Below are 17,268 nucleotides of genomic sequence, written 5' to 3'. Positions count from 1 at the left end.
GTTAGGATGACCTTCTCAAAATGACCCATATCAGGTATTGTTCGAAACCTGTCCTCAATCAGCCTATTATAAAAGGAGTCCTCTCGATTGACCAGCATCTGTGAAACACTCTTCCTGTGTTCCCTGACAGACCTAAGTCAACCCTAAGCCCTAAGTGTTGATATATTCTCCAAGAGCAGCTCAATTTCACTTTTTATGTATGGAAGGATCCTAACAAATGTGATCCAACTTTCAAACTAGCTTCTTCTTGTATGGAACTGTGATCCTAAATGAACACCTTAGCTCTACCTTACTATTTTTTGACAGATTTTTATACGAGGTCCAAGAAATCTGTTCATGTAAAACAAAGCTATTTTATTGTAAAAAAAAAAAAAAAAAAAAAAAATCAAAATATCCAAATTATTTCATGAAGACAACATTTATTCTTTTTTTGTAAACATCCTTTTTGCTGTTCACAGGATGAGTATTTTTTTTTAAGAATTTCTAGACTGGATCTCTCATTTCCATCAAAGAAAATAAAAATAAAACCAATGGTTGTTGGCCAGGTCTACCAGCACTTACTAAGGTGTAAAACCCCTTCCTCTGAGAAAAGAGGACCCAGCCATATTTTAAAATACTAACCTTTACAAGAATGTTGATGTTTTCTTTATCCAAAGAACTATAATAGAATTCCTTCTTTCTTTTTTATACCTCATATTAGATAATTGTACTGGTGCCGGCCTCAGGTACTTCAGTGTCTCTTTGTACAAATTATCAGGACGATACGTCATGTTCTTCATTTATAAACTTTGTAGGTACAGCATTCCTAGGTAGAATGATCAGCACTGTACTTCTAACTTGTTCTGATGTAGTACAGCTGATGAAGACTGATCTGAAGTGTTTACTTTATGTCCTTCTGCCTTTTCAGTTTTTCTTCTGTTTTCAGTAATCTTGTCATTCCCTAGCGAAATGAGGAAACGAGGTTAAAATATATGGAGCTTTGTTTAAAAACAAAACAGCAACAGCAAAAAAAAAAACAACATCACAACCCAGTCTGAGAAAATTTTTAGTGCATGTGAGCTAACCTTATCTGGTAATCACAGGACCAATTACTTCTCCTGATAATTCCCTGTCAGAAAATGCGTGGTCCCAGTGATCTAATGACTGTTTCTAGTTAGGGCCACAATATGCTGTTTTAATACAAATAACAATTGTTTTGATACAATAAGCTTCTTGGCAGTGCACTTCATCATGATGGTGGAATTTAGAACTTTCTTAAATTTCATTGCCTAATTATCTGGGATAGGGAGGACGTCAGATATTAAGTCATTTTCATGATTACAGCTTCCCTTACGGTATAGATATAGCCAGTCACCCTTATAAATAATTCTTACAAAGATTTAACAGTTACAGTCTGAAGCAACTTCATGTTTCTGTAAGTATCAAATGCAATTAAATGCCTGACTGTCTACTCAGCCGCCCAAGTATTTATGTTTTAATGTCCTTATTGAATCTGTGTGTGTAGTGCAGAATAACTTAATAATTTTGCCTATCTCCATTAAAAAAAAAATAAAATTGTTTATATGTGTTTTGTATTTTAAAATCTGTTTACAGGAATAAGAATTAAAGAGGTAGACTTAAATCTTTGATGTAGTTTATAGCTGTCCTGATACATATATCAATGCTGATGCAAAAACATACTCTACATTTAGTGTGCTGTATTACAAACCAGACAAAAATTGTTGTTTGTTGTTGTTGCAATTGCTATTTATGAATTATTGAAGAAATGGATTACTTCTATGTAGTAACAGTTTCTGAAGATACTGAGCTTGTACAGTGTTGTATTAGTAGGAAAGTGAAGATGAATAATTACCTCTAAGTCTGTTCTGGAAACACCAGCAACTGTTTTACTGTTATGGATTTATTAAGGAGGTAAAAACAAACAAACAAACAAACAAACAAAAAAAAACAACAAAAAAAAACACCTTAAAAATGTAACAGAATAAAGAGAAATAGTGTTGTAGTGACATGACACACAGGTTACTTTAGCTTCATAGAATATTACATGCAATACTTTTGTGAAATTTCTTCCTCCCCCTGTTCCCATGGCTGAGAAAATCGGATTATTGGGCTATATCTAAGAGGCTAATTTTTGTGTCTTTAATAGCTATGACCATTCTCACTGCGTTTACAATTAAAATGTTAAAGTTCACGTTTTAACTAATAACCTTTCAGTATCTAGCATAAAAAGATAAAGGTATCTTGTGTTAATTGAACATAGACCAGAACTGGATATCATCTAAAACATGTGGAAACACAGGTGAAACTTAGGACTTCTTGCAGAATAAGCTCTGAAATGTGGCATGTACTAAGCTGTTCAGCTAAAAAGGTTCCCTCCTGATACTGAAATCTTAGGGACAGAATTCCATCTCCTGTAAACTGTCACAGTATTATTACATTTCTGTAGACTACTTATAATTGTTTAAGGACTTGCTCTTGTGAATCTGTGAAATTCAGCCAGTTATCAAAAGGAAGAGACGGTTTTGAGAACTTAACAAAAAATGGAAATGACTGAGCATTTAAAAAAAAAAAAAACCACAACACATTTTTATTACAATTTATTTGAAGCAATAGACTTGTATATTATGAGGAATTGCCTGGAAAAGAAAATCAATTTATTTCTTTAAAAGGTGGAAGAAAGTACTCCAGAGTGTCTCCAGAAAATAGTAGCAAAGACCCGTGAAGCTCCAAGATCTATCATTTAAACACCTGTCTAGAGTTCACTGCAGTCAAATGGAAAAATTCCCAAGCTTTGTGTGCGCTGGAGCAATTAATTCATTCAGGTTTTGTTGTATAAGAATATATACATTCTGCACAATCTCTTTTTCAGAAGCCCTTTTATCCTTAGCAATTTGCTAAGACTTAAAAACAGCAAAGCTAGAATTTTTCTAGTTAAAACCTAATGTAGCATACAGTTTCATTAATACGCTTACCAGAAAAATCAGATGAGAAGGACACATTGTGTACAATGATGTTAGAAAACAAAAATACTGAATTTAGAAAACAAAAAAAATGTTAAGTTACTGCAAAATAAAGCTCTTACCTTCTGAAAGGTATTCCAAAGCTGCATACTGAGAATCAGGAATTTCTTTACAGATTCCAGAGGAATATTCAGAACAGTCACCTTGCATAGTGCCAAAACTGGAATTGGGTGTCTTTTGTGCCCAGACTAGGGCTGTAGCTTGGCCTCGGAGATAAACGTAATCCTTGTGCAAATGGTGGAATTCAAACTGTAATACATCTCTCTCGTTTTCAATAGTCCACAGGTGATTTTCTAATATTAAGTGTTCTTCAATCAGTTTTCTAATGTCATTTTCATATTTGAAAGCATCTTGTCTATGTTCCTGTAGTTCTTTCTTAAGTACCTGATTTTCCTCTGTGATGCTTGTTATTACCGTTGATAACCTCTTGCATTCTCTATTTGCAGAGGTCAAGTTAGACTTCAAAAGATCAATATCTGCTTTTGCATTTCTGAGTTCAGTCATAAGTTTCTTTTCTATATAATCTTTATCTGACTGGACTTTCTTAAAGTCCTTCAGCAGCATCTGTTTAGCATTAGAACATTCCTGCAGGCTCATTTCAAGGTTAAGTTTCTTGTCTGCCAGCATTTGCATTAATTGAAGATGAGTCTCCCGTTCAGATTTTGTTGCAGTTTCTTTTTCCTTCATTTGTTGTATTTCATTCTGATTTCCTTCAAGCTCTTGCTCTAGGGAACTCTTTTCTTCTGTAAGCTGGGATATTTTTACCTCAAGTTTTTTATTTGTTTCTTGTACTGTGGAGCATTCCTTTTGCAAGCACTCTAGCATTGCAATGAGCTTCCCTTTATCACAGATAGCAGTAGTCATCTTTTCTTCTAATTGCTTGTTCCTAATTTGAAAATCATGTAGTGCCTGTATTGTTTGTTGGTTTCCATGATGGAGTTGACTCTTCTCTTCCTCAAGGATTATTTTCTGTTTCTGGAGTTCTTTACATTTTCTTAATAAGTTCTGTACTTCCTTAGTACATTCTTTGTTGTCTTCTTGTGATTTAACCAACTGCTTTAGCATACTTTTCTTTTCTTTAGCTAAATGCTTAATTTGCATATCACAGTTTGATGTTTTTTCTTTCAAAGACTGTATGGTAACAGCAAGACACTTGACTTTGTTCTTGAGAGCTAAATTTTCATTCTGAAGATTGTGTACTCTTTTTTGCAAATGCTCAGAGTTTTTCAGAGACTTTTGCAATGCTTCACTTTTCCCATCGTATTCAGAGGTTACTGTGATTCCACTCAATTTCTGATTTCCTAGCCTCGGAGGTGTCTGATTTACAACAGTCAGTTGTGCTTTTTCTTTTTCTAGTTGCTCTTTGTGATCAAGCATTAGTAGCTTATCTTTCACCATTTTGGAGAAAGAATTAACCTGGAATCTGTCACCTTCACTTTTAAATTCTTTATGTATATCTTGTTTTTCAGATTCTGCTTTTTCATTGCATACTGTTGTAGGAGAAGAACCCCAAACACTGGCACTTTCAGAGTTTCTATAAAATTCTTTAATAAAATGTAGTTGATTTTCTTTAAGTGGAGTTAAAGTAACATGTGATTCATTTAAAGAGGCAACAGTTTCTGCAACTTCTTTTAAGTTATTTAATTCTTCTCTGTATAAAAAGACAGATTTTTCTGTATTCTGTGCTAGCAAATCTGAGTCAGTACTGACTGACTTCCAAAATTCTTGTTTCAGCAACTTGGTAGTATAGTTAGTATCATCTGTATTATTAAATTCTTTCCCATATTTGGGAGAAGGTACAGGAACTTTAGATTTACGCCAGATTACCTTCTCCTGCGCAGCATTCAACCTTTCTGTCTCCAGATCAGTGCCAGATACCAAATGTCCCAATTTATATTCATTCTTCATTGCAAGTAACCTTTTGTTTCCAAGTAGATCTTCTGAATATTCAACCTTTTCAGTTGCTGTATTTTGCAGTGAAATCCTATGTGAATTTTTTATGTCACTGACCACATTTACGGGATTGGAATGTGCTTCCACATGCTCCTCAGAACAGTGTTGTTGGTCATGGTGAACTTTTCTCTTAGAAGATGGTGATTTGGGATTTTCCATAGGCTACCCCACAAAATTAAAAACAAATGTACAAAAAACTGTCATACTGTAAGAACTGTGAAACATTGCAGTACTGGAAGCATAAGACAAGTTGTTATCAAGGCACTTCTCAACTAAGACTTGTACAATTTTATCTCTGTGAATGCTATTTACCCTTTAAAAGAACGTAAACAATTTTCATGGGCCTTATTTAATTTAGTACTGGGCTTTGGAGCAGGTATAACATACTGAGTAAGTGTCTTAAATCGATTAAATATATTTCAAGCAAAGGAGGGATGACCTAAAGAGACTATAGCTTATTCCTGATTATTTTGTCATCTCAGTTGGTTTGAAAGAAGGGCAAATTGGATTTACCCCAAATAGAGGCAGAAACAGGTTTTGTGTCTAGGAGAGGAGCAGTATTTATTCGCTTTCTTAATTTCTCTCTTTTCATTCCTTGGCTCTGTCTGTTACACTATAGGCTTTGTATTTCATTCCGTATCCAGTGTAAATAGTCCAAATGAATATGGGGAAGATCAAGCTACCATTTTATCTCTGCAGAGAAGAAACTGAACTGTAATCATAATGGGTTGGACATAACAGTATATGTATCTGTGGCTTCTCAGGAAAAATATACCATTGTTATTTTTTGTACCCAGATTACCCTTTGGGTTATTTTCCAAAAACACATAACTCTCAAATCCAAAATCTGTCTAAAGAATAAGTTGTTTGTTGGTAAAAATTGTTAAACATACCAGAGATGCATCACTTGGTGTGCAAGTCATCAAAATCTTGTCTGATGTACATACTGTAGTTTTCATTTCAAATATATTTTTATTTAGTATCTCACTGATTTTATACTGTACCTGAAAGAGATTGGGATTGTTTATAGAAAAATGTAGAAGTATTTGACTTTCCAAAAATATGCTATTAGGAAGTTCTCTCCTGGGATGGACAGACTGGATGGAAGTGGGGTGTAGGAATATGGAATTGTGTATAACAAGCAAAGTGTAGAGCTAAATGTCCTTCTTGCGTCAAATCTTTAGCTTTTATATAATAAATCAGATGAAATGATGGCAGAAAAATTCTCCTGTGAGGGTGGCTTAGTGTTCGGTGAAACACGGCAGTTTACAACAATGGAGTAGGTTCTGCTGCCTACTGACAATGACAAGGTGAAATTAACTTCCTTGAAAACAACAGAGCTTCCTTGAGTTTATAGTAGTACAAATTAGAGGAAGATCCTTCCTTTTTTTCCCCCTTGAACTCAGTTTTGTTCTTCCTCTTTGTTTTTCTAAGATTTTCTAAGCCCCCAAATACTATTATAACAGAAAAAAAGAAAGAGTGAGAACCTTGAAGTGAAATTATTTTATCAGTGAACAGATGATTTAAACGTATACTTAGTGTACATAGGAATATAAAAGACCTAAGGCCATATCTAAAAATTCAGGAATTGGTGTTTATATTTTAAGAATGTTTCTGTTCTTTTACCATGTTAGCATGCTTCAGAGTCTGTTGCCAAAGTGTCTGAACTGATTCCAGCTGTTGTTGAAGAACCTAAAATGTAGAAAATAAACTGGTAGAAAAAAAACCAAACTACTACCTACCTACCAGTCAGAAATACTGACTACCTACCAGTCAGAAGACTGGTAGGTAGTTGCTTATTTTTTAAAATATTGAAATGGATTAGGTTATTTTCTCAGTTTAACTCATGTTCATTTTCTAGTTCTAAGATTGTTTTCATCCTGCCTGAGTCAACAAGAGTTCATCAAATGGTTCTTTTACCATTAAACAGCCATTTAGAAAATTATTTGCAATACTGGAAGGATTTCAGCATCATTCTTCCTGGACACTTGCTCACATCACAGAAAGCACTGTCACATCTGGCATTACTTTGCACCTTAGTCTTTGCTGTGAGACCAAATGTGTTCATACTATAGTTCCAAAGATCATCTTTTGGTTTAGACTGACATGTACTGGTTGGACAACATAAGCGAGCTAGACTGTCTCTTGGCCTAGTGAAGGGAGAAGCCCTAGTGTTCTGTATTAACAGAACTAATCTAAGCAAAGCTCTAATGACTTAAAAGTGCTTTAAAATAAATAGTACAAATGCTTCACAAAGATAAAAGAATGTTTTTCTGAATGAATCATTATGAGGTCGCAGGAATTCAGAGACTCGGTCAAAACCTTAGCTAAAGGAATGAACTTGTGCATAGAGCAAAATGTGTAGTTTTCTATGTATTCTGCTTTAGAAGAAAATTCTGCACAACATTAAAGAGGAGAAGAAGGGGTAGGTAGAGAATACTGTACATCCCATACCTGAGTTATGTGACTGTACTGCTATTAAAAACAAAACCAACCTACTTTGCTAGTCAGTATCCAAATGGAAATTGTAGTTTGAAAGTATGCTGTCAATTTCAAAATACGTCAGCAAATTACATCAGTTAAAAAAAATATCCTCAGAGAATGACAGCTCCAATGGTCTTCAGTCTGCATACAGTTTATAAGTACACTGAAGCAATCAATCAGTCTGTATTTATATTCATACTAACTAGTTCACACATAAAGAACAATACAAAAGAGACTAGCTTTGAATTAGATAACTGTGAACACAGATTTAACACTTCATCCTAGCAGCTCCTGTGAACTTGAAGTAAGGCATCTTTGATCAGTAGCTAGCCTGAGCTACTCCTGTTGCTCTGGTGAAGTCTGGTACAGCCCAGTTTGCCAGCAGAGGTTTGGCTATGCTGACAGGGAAATCTGTATACTCTGTATACTTAAATAAATGCACCATATGGGAATCCTGCTAGCTAAGACTGTCTTTACGTCCAGTCATCCTGTTCCTGTCTGCAGACAGAATCAAATCTGCTTACTTCGAGGGCTGTTTGCGGGTGAATTGGATCTTCTACTCCTGTTGTATGATTACCTGCTAATAAAAAAGACATTTCTACAGTTAGCACTGCTTGATGTTCACAGGAAGAGCTGTTTCAAATCTAGACATCAAGGGAAAAGGGAGAAAACTCAGCCCTGCAGAGGCCGAGGAAGGGTGTAAGAGCTTTTTTCTTCTGCTGTTGGTGTTCTCAGCCCTGCTGCAGTCCCTGGCACAGGACGGGAACACATGCAGGTGAATTAGTGTCTGGAGAACCTGAGGAAGAGGCCCAAGGCTTCAGCAGGGAGAATACCTCTTAGAAAGGGATGAAGCAACCATCACAAAACACGTACCTCGGGCGACTTGTGTCACCACCATGCTAGTCAGGTGTGAGGGGTGGCCCCAGGACGAGGTGGGATAGCCCTTCATTCCGGTGCAGAGACCCAGCTGTACAGTTTTTCCTCCCTCTGGAGGCTGCCTTGGCCTGCACCATCCCCCACCTCCTATGTGAGGAGGAGGAGGAGGAAGGCTGGTGCAGCCTGCTGGTCCCCCTCCAGTGTGGTGTGTCATGGTGGTGACATCACAGTTCTCAGGGACAGCGTGGTGACACAGCATGGTGCCACCCCTGGGTGCTCCATCCCACCGAGGTGCCGCTATGGCTTCCGCCTAGGCCTCCCCTCTGTGGGGACAGAGCAAGGCCGCCATTTCCTCCACCAACAACCACAGCCTCTGACAAGGGGCAGAGGCAGGCCTGTTTTCAGGCACTGTCCCTGCCCCGTTGCCCCTGTGATGGCGGCTGCCTGCTTGGCATGGCAGCCCTCATGTGTCTGAAGGCAGCAGGGCACCTGGGGGGCTCGGCTCTGGGGGACCCCAGGGGAATGCCACCGTGCGTCCAGTGCTTCCTTCCTTGTGTTTCGTTTCGGGGTTTCTTTTTAATTCTTGCTGCAGGCACCTCCCTGGGTTGTCACTGTAGGTGGGTGGCCTTGCTCTTCTATGGTCACACTTGTGATACGTGTTCTTGTCTTTCACCTTTTTGAAGTAATAGTCTCTTTTGCATTGTTTAAATCATGTGAGTGTAGCTTTATCCTTCCAGGAAAACATAAAAAGCTTCCTTATCAAAATAAGTGGAGCTCCTAACACATATATGAACAATATTCATTGTGTTTTCCATGCTTAAGGTAGTAGAGCAGACATTCATTATGAATAACCCATAATCATGTGAGTAGACTCATTCAAAGACTGTTTTGTAATTAAATGACTCAGGACGGTTAGACATAGATTGTTAAGCTGTGTTACTTCTCACAAAGCACCTGTAAGGCTAAGACGTGGGAAACCTTTGCTAACACAACTAAAACCATATATAATTGACGTTCTTTTGGGAAGCAGCAGTATGAGAGGTAAATTTTTTTCTAAATTGTAACTCTCATCTGTATCAGGGTTTTGAGTTAATGCTTGTATAACAGTTAATTGGCAAAGCATATTTGTTAAACTCTACATTGCATAAAAGCTGGTAGAATTTGTCTGTGAAAGATTAAGTTCAACCCAGATTGTTTTAATTTGTGCGCAAATTGTGTGTGGTTACTTCTTTCAAGATTTTTTTTTTTAATTGAGAAAGAATAAGTGGATGAAATATGTAGCATATATATTTCTTAACCAGCTTTATCAGTGGGAGATGTTGAAGAAAATTCTGAGTTTTTTAATATTCGCCCCGGGGCTTGTCAATTAGTCTTTATGCTAGAAGTCTGCATATATATGCTTATAGCTTTGGAAGAATATAGTTCAACAGTCTGACACAAATGTATTGGTAATGGTACATTTGAACATTGTTTTGGAAGGATAGTTTACGATTATAGATAGATGACAAAAGAGTCACATGGGGATTGTGGCTTTTAGTCCTTGAGAGTGGCATAGCTGTAATATTCAAAGTTTTCAGGCTCTCCAAATAGTTCTAACATGTTTTTGCAGAAGTACAAAGTTAGTGAATCCTTTTTACACCTGTTAAGGGACAGCTGAAGAGTTTAGTGGCTGGAATTAGCCCAGCAGTATTACACAATATCAAGAAACGTAAATCTTATATTTAGCTACTTACTCTCCAACCCAGAAATATTTTTTTTCTCATTTTTATGGCATCATAAGAGTAAAAATAAATCTAGGCTTATGTTAATAATCTGGAATATAAAATCTGTCCCTGTAATCTTTCCCCCAATTATTATTATTTTGATACTATTCTAACATTACTGACAATGTTGTCATTAAGTACTATTCTCTGAACTGGAATCAGTACCTTTTACTAGGAGCCACTGCTGGAGGACTTGGTCCTTAAAGTGTTGGGAATAGCTTTTTAACAGTTAATAATTTTAATTTTTGAATCAGGCATTTCAACTTGTCCTTCAGCTATGCTAGCAAATCAAGTAAGATGTTCACGTTGGGCTCACATTGGACGTTCACATGTTTCACATTGGGCTGCTCTGTCAAAAATAACTTACAAAATGCTTGTATGTTTTTTAAAAAAACAACTATTTGCCATAAAAAATCCAGATGATATCAGGAAGCTTTGCTGCCAAGTAGTGCAAGAGGGAGAAGAATGAAGGTGGTGCAAGAAAAAAGTATAATTTTCAAGCTGAGCTCTTTCATGATTCTGGTGTAAGCCATCCAAATAGTGGTGTTTTGTCAGAATATTGAACCTTTGTTAATGAAGATAGAATCATTAAGACCAGTGAGTTCTCCCACTGGTCCACGTAGGGATATATTCAACAAGTCAAGTTAGTATTACCAGGAGCCTGTGTGTGAGTCTCAGTCAGCAAGAGGGTAAGTCCAGTGGCATAGACCATTTAAAGACCAAGGAAAGATACTAAATAATGAAACCAAAACTACACCAGAAAAAGAACATTTCCTTGGAAGTTTCTTCATGGTATGCTGTTGCCTATTTGCACCATCACAGGGGGTGTTGTGCTCTAGAGACTATGCTTGGTATATCTGCATTGTGATCTTCCTGTAATTCTGAAAAGCCAATGAGAACAGTGAGGACAACCAGAAAAGCCTTCTGGAGCTGTCAGTTCCTGTTTGCAGTTTCATAAACAAGGTCAGCTGTTTGAGAGCTGAAAGGAAAAGCTTCTGAAATAGAAATGGTTGGTCCCAACTTTGAAACATGTGGAGAAGGTATGGAAGTCTTCACTTGGAAACAATATTATCATTATAAAATTCTGATGTACATGTTTATCTTAAACAAGACCAATACCTTGTTTTGTTTAGAAATAAACAACACTGTATACTTCATTTTATATAAACAAATGCCCAGACATTGACCCATGAGAATTGTTCTGTATTTATCCAGCAAGAAAAACAAAAATAACGGAATAAACACACTGTTCTTTTTGGATTTCTTAAACAATGTATAAGAAAACCTTCCAGTGCAGAAAGAAGTCCCAGGAAGTTAAACTGTACAGAATCAGAGAAAACAGCAGGGAGCCATTAGGTTTGGCTGCAAATGAGGTCTTGGGTTAGCTATTTAGAGTTTGTCAGTTCTGTGGTAGCAGTCAACGGAGATATTCCATCCTTCTGTCCATCCTGTCCTGAGCTCTTTTCTATGATATTTTAGTTACCTGTTTCTGAGATAAAGACTGACCTAGATTGTGAGCTCCAACACAACAGTCTCATTAAAAACAACAAAAAAATCTTGTATAAGAGATGTAGAGGGGAAAGAAACTGATGTGATGCAAACAGCGGTATTGTAGGGAAGAGCTAGGCATGCACTTAATGTAAGTAAATGAACAAATGCAGTGCCCCATCAGTACATGCTAGAGCAAAAACCATAAAAGAGCCAGCAAAAAGATACAGTGCAAACCTATAAGGAAATGAAGTGGTGTTCTTTGTGCTGTATCTCAAGGGTAACTTGAGTACCACTCAGCTGCCTGTGTTCTCCCATGACTTGGCTCAGAGACTCTTCAGAGACCTTGCTAGACCAGGACTTCTGTGGCCACCAAGGCAGGAAAAGGGCAGAAATCTCTCAGCTGCGCCCTCATTGTGTAGTCCCAATTTTTGTGTATGTTGGTGGAGCTCCCCTTTGTGCCCTAGGGTTTTGGCATTAGTTTCTGAATGGGACTTAATGGATGCTGCTATGCTTGTGCAGCCCACTTCCTTTATCCCCCACTGCTTGTGCCATGAGCTGAAGGCCGATGACCAGGACCTTTGAGTCTGGGAAGTGTTACAACAGGTGAATGCGATACATGATGTTATATTAAGGAGTTTGGTTAAAAAATGGGTTGTGTGATGAAAGTGCGTAATCAGTCACGTCATGTGAAAATAATTTCTGCTTTGTGATTAGGTGAATTGTATATTGAGTTAAAACCTAATATTGAAAAGAAGAAGTAAATTATAACTACTTTTTGACAAAGAGTACCAATTCCAGGCCTCAGGAAGGGAATCTGAGCTATAGAACAAATTCCAATAAATGAGGAGGATCAATTTTGAAAGGTCTTTATTGTATAAATGTGCATATAGAGTAATTGTTTCTGGTGAGGTTACTTCTTTGTTTATAAAGTCATTTACTAGACAAGAGGAGATGAAGAGAAAGGATGGAAGAATTCCTTAGGTCTCCGCTCAAACAAGCGGAAAGGAAGCATCTTTTGTGTACCAACTACTTGATTCTTCATTTACCTGTGAACATCTAAAACAGCAATAATTAGAAAAATCTGGGTTTGTATTGGGTTAAAACGTTCTTCTTCAGGGGAAGGGAAAGCATTGTATGTTGTGAGAGTGTTTCGCCTGGTCCTTATCGAAGATGTTGAGCTAAGCAGGGAAAAGAAACCTTTGGACAGACTGCTGTCCTCCTAATTTGCAATATCCACTGCCAACCTGTCTTAAGACTGTATGGCTCAGGTTTTTATAGATCCAGGAATCTTCTTAGGGAAATCTGGGTTAAACATGAACAGCTGATTAAATGTGTCTGTCCTCCTAAATATGACAGAAATGCTAAAATCAGCTACAAGGACAGCTGTTACCTCTTGATTATTGTGAGACGATGAGTGGACACGTTCCACGAACCTTTGAACAGATGCAACCTAGACAGGTTTATTAAAACACTACAGTAGTAACTATCCAAGTATGCAAGGCATTAGGATCTGGTGGGGTGATCATAGAGATAGACTTGATTAAATACTTGGAGATGTCACTTTGGTTCTCCAACTTGAGAGGCGATGTGTAAATCAGTTTCTATCATTTGTTTTAACTGGCATCTTTCAGGGAGGTCTGAGGTATCAGGGCAGATTCATTTAAGACATAAACTCAAAAGAAGATTATTTAATCACTGCTGTGCCAAACTTGGTGAATCTTATGGATGTAACTACTGTATTGCCCTAATTCATTGCTTACTGTGTATCCAGTACCCTCTGTTCTTGCTATGTAAATTTAGATGTAAGGTTAGACATTTTTTTTCCTGACCTTGGAATTAAAGTTAAAAAAAAGCTTGTCCTACTTTTGGATTAATATATTATGTTTTGTAATGTGGTGAGACGATGAGTTTGAGCCCTTCCAGCATTTAGGAGGAAAGGCTGCTTTTGGAAGATTTAATTGCCATGAAAATCCTTTTGGCAGACAGCAATGAGATCCAGTGCAACAGTGCTTTTTTCCTTTACCTGCCACAGGAGAATCAGCTCATCTGCCCAGGTGCTACCACTGTAATGCATATTTTACTCAATCCTTACTTTACCTAAAGCAGGGCAATGGCTGATACTATTTTATGGTTATCAGTCTTCAAAAGCCCCATCTCTGTTCAGTTGTGACCTTCCAAGGACTGCCTTTTTGTCACAGGGGTGTTAGGACTCTTCATATATACACTTCGTAACAGCACTTATCTCATTCGAGTGAGAATGGAAAAGGCTGGACGAATTATGAGAAGAAATAACATTTTTAGAATTTATCCGTCCTGTTGTGTTTTTTTCCCTTCTATACTGTAGCCCCCTTTTCCGCTTAGTCATGGGGTAGCAATTACTTGTTCTCTGTACAGTTGGGCCATATCTGAGTGTTCTTGCAATACATGCTTTTCTTATAAATAATAAGATAGGTAGTGGAAGAATCTCACTTTGAAAGAATTATACTTCTCACCTCATACATCCTATTTAGGTATAGTTTTGAATTGGCACACCCAAAGAGGTACAAGACCTAGAGCAGTAACAGGATCACTTTCTGTATAAGTGACTGTAGTTTTGAAAGTGGTGGCATTCCTGCACTGAAAATAAAAGGAAATTAAAGGAATTTGCACGAGTAAAACAGCAGAAAGAGACGTAATTCTTGAAATGAATTAAAAAAAAAAGTGTCTCGGTTAAGCTCCTCATTATTTTCATTTTTACACAATCACAGCTTTCTTAAATGCGCAAGCTGTAGATGTGTTACAAGTCAAGTCTTAGCAAAGTATAGAAATGGAAATAATCATGAAACTGCCAATTAGAGAAATTTCACTGAGAAATATGATTACTGAAAAGATAGCATTCATTTATAATGAGTATGTTGAATGAGTGCTACACACAAACTGAATAGTCGAGATACGGAAAGTATATTTTACCTTAAGTAGACTGAAAGATAAACTAATTGTCCTGTGTGAAATCATAGCTTCTCTTTGAGATTATTCTTCCTCAGTGAAAACTACCTATGCCTGTGGTTTGTTGTCTGCACAACCTACAGGCACCTCGTAACTCTACTGCTGCTCAGCTGCTGCTCTGAAACTTGGATTCATTTCTACGTGCAAAGGGGCTGAATGTGACTGTGCCTTGTGGCAACATGTAGGGAGTTGCTAGTGACACCCTACAGGTTTCACATAATGTCATAAACAACTCTGCTCTTTGTCATAATAGAGAAACTTTTTTTTTTTTTTTTTTTTTTTTTTGGTCTTGAATGGGCTGAAACAGTTTGGCTGCAAGTATTACTTATGGTTTTTGTTTGTTTTAGCCACTGAACATATTGTTCCAGCCGTTTCTCTGTAGTGTGCCTGGTCAAATTAATATTTAACTTTTTGTAGGCTGCTGGATGAGCAGAATAATTAAAAACCTCTTAAATCAGGAATATACTAAAAAGATATATTTTTTTTTTTCCAAAAAAAAATCGTTTTACACAGAATGTGGTGGATAAAAGTCTATTCCTGAGTGACATCTGGAAAAGGAAAAGCCAAGGCTGTCAAAAGCTTGCAAGGGATTTTTCCTCTTGCTCAGAATCCTCCTTATGTTTACTAAATATTTCATCTTCTGAGTAATAAGCAATAATCATTAATGTCTCCACAGTTTCTGAGTTCCTGAAGTTGGCACTCCAACACAGCTGTAACTTGGCCAGCAGAGCTTTCTTTAAAGCTTTTTTTTGGACAACTGTCCCTAGCCTGTACCATTGAGAATTTTTTTTCAGGGTAATGTAATATACAATCCTTCAAGACCGTCCTAAAACCTTTAGCAGTTTTTGGATCCTGCCCTGGTATGGGGAGAGCAAGGATTTGGCAGGCTGAGTGTAACTGAAAGCACTCCGGCAGTATGTTAAGACAAATGTGTTCTTTACCAGATCTGGAAACAAACCCCTTTGTGTGTTGTGTAGATGGTGTTACTTATCAAGCATGCACTGTGAAGATAAGATTTTACTTGGTGGTGCCACAGAGCAACTGAATGCATGCTGAAGAGTTGTAGTATGCATTTTACTTTAAAAATTCATATTTTAAGGAAAATGAATAATCTGCTTATGGAAAATTCTTGTTAACTTCTAAAAGAAATGATCTAGATAGCTTGCTTTAAGAGAAAATTAAATCAACAAACATGTTTTGTTTACCACTGTTTTATTCATGAAAGTATGAAACCACAAGGTATATGATAACTTTATCCTTGTGAAAAAGCCCCTCTAAAGTCAAATTTGATTCAGATGCCTGTCTATTACACGCAGGTCAGATCTGTACCCAACAGTGCAGTCATTTCCTTTCACATGATTTATAGAAATTTGAACCAAAATTCTTGAGCATATCATCTTGAGGAAAATTCGTGAGCAAACCAGCCCAAATTCTGCAGGCTGGATCTATCCCTAGTTTTAAACACTGTCAGTTTTATTTCTGTTAAGAAGCTTTTTATCTATGAAAGTTGCAAGGAATGCTTCAGGATGTGTCTGCATTAGCAGGCAGCATGGTGCAGTAGGGGCCAATGTTGGTACTGAGGACATGGCAGCTCCACAATACGTGGTTCAGGGAGGGCTTATTTAGGTCTAATATCATTGTGTGGCCTGCATTCCCATTAGTGGTTGGTGTGCATTCCCATTAGTGGCATTAGCAGAGATTCTCTTCTAGTTGAATTTCGTCAGAAAGGAAATCATCGTGCATGCACTTTGGTGGGCGATGTGAACCAAAATGCAGTGAGTGGGAATCCTGAGGGATTTACTTTCAATAGTACACTTCTGATCTGACCAGAAGCGTTAGTGCAATTTTTAGGTGGTGGAATGTGGTTGAAAACCTGAAAAGGCTATTGAGTTATGGAAAAAGCATAGATTCTTTAATTACTTTAATGAGCTTTTGAAGTTTCAGATTGTTGGTAACACTTCAGTGTTACGTAAGAGACTAAAAGCATTCATCTTGGAACAATTGATACAAAAGCACCCTATAAACTAATCTGTGTGTGTTCAGATGCAATTCTTATCTTGCTCATTTGGAGAATTACAATTTCATAGAAGTTTTTACTGTCTCACAGAATAGCCCCCCTGTTTCTGCAGTAGTAGCATAACTGAGGAAAGCTTTTCACACCTGTTGATCAACATTTGAAGAGTTCAGATAACAAGCATATGAAGTCACACTTATTATCTTTCTCTCCATCTAAAAATAAATGCCATAGCTTGCTCTGCTTGTAATATGTATCTAAAAAAGCCTGGACACAGCTGAGCAGCATAGTAGCATTACGCTATCATGATTTACTGGGTGTGCCATTCTTAAGCCAGCAGATAAAGTGGATCATTCTTTAGCTGGACACATTACATAGGAAGGATTTGTGCCAGTAACCCCTGACACCCTACTGAGGTAAAGAATGTGGCCTTGAGCACGCTGCAGAGAGAATTGCTGTATCTTTCTCTCACTTTTAAATCTCTGTATTCTCCCAGTCTGAAAAGAAGATAGGACGTGATTTCCTAATTTTCTTCTCTATTAGGATCAAAGATTCTTGTCCCTGTATGAATTGCAAATCTATGCTTCCTTTATATTACACTGGTGTAAACATTTTCACATAGGGTGGTACTTGCAATTAGATAGGCTTACCTTCTCGCTCTATGAAAGTCATCTCTGACCTC

This window comes from Aythya fuligula, chromosome 4 (assembly GCF_009819795.1).
Source record: "Aythya fuligula isolate bAytFul2 chromosome 4, bAytFul2.pri, whole genome shotgun sequence".
Taxonomy (NCBI): Eukaryota; Metazoa; Chordata; class Aves; order Anseriformes; family Anatidae; genus Aythya; species Aythya fuligula.
The sequence above is the reverse complement of the archived record's forward strand: the minus strand, read 5'-3'. Positions refer to the sequence as shown.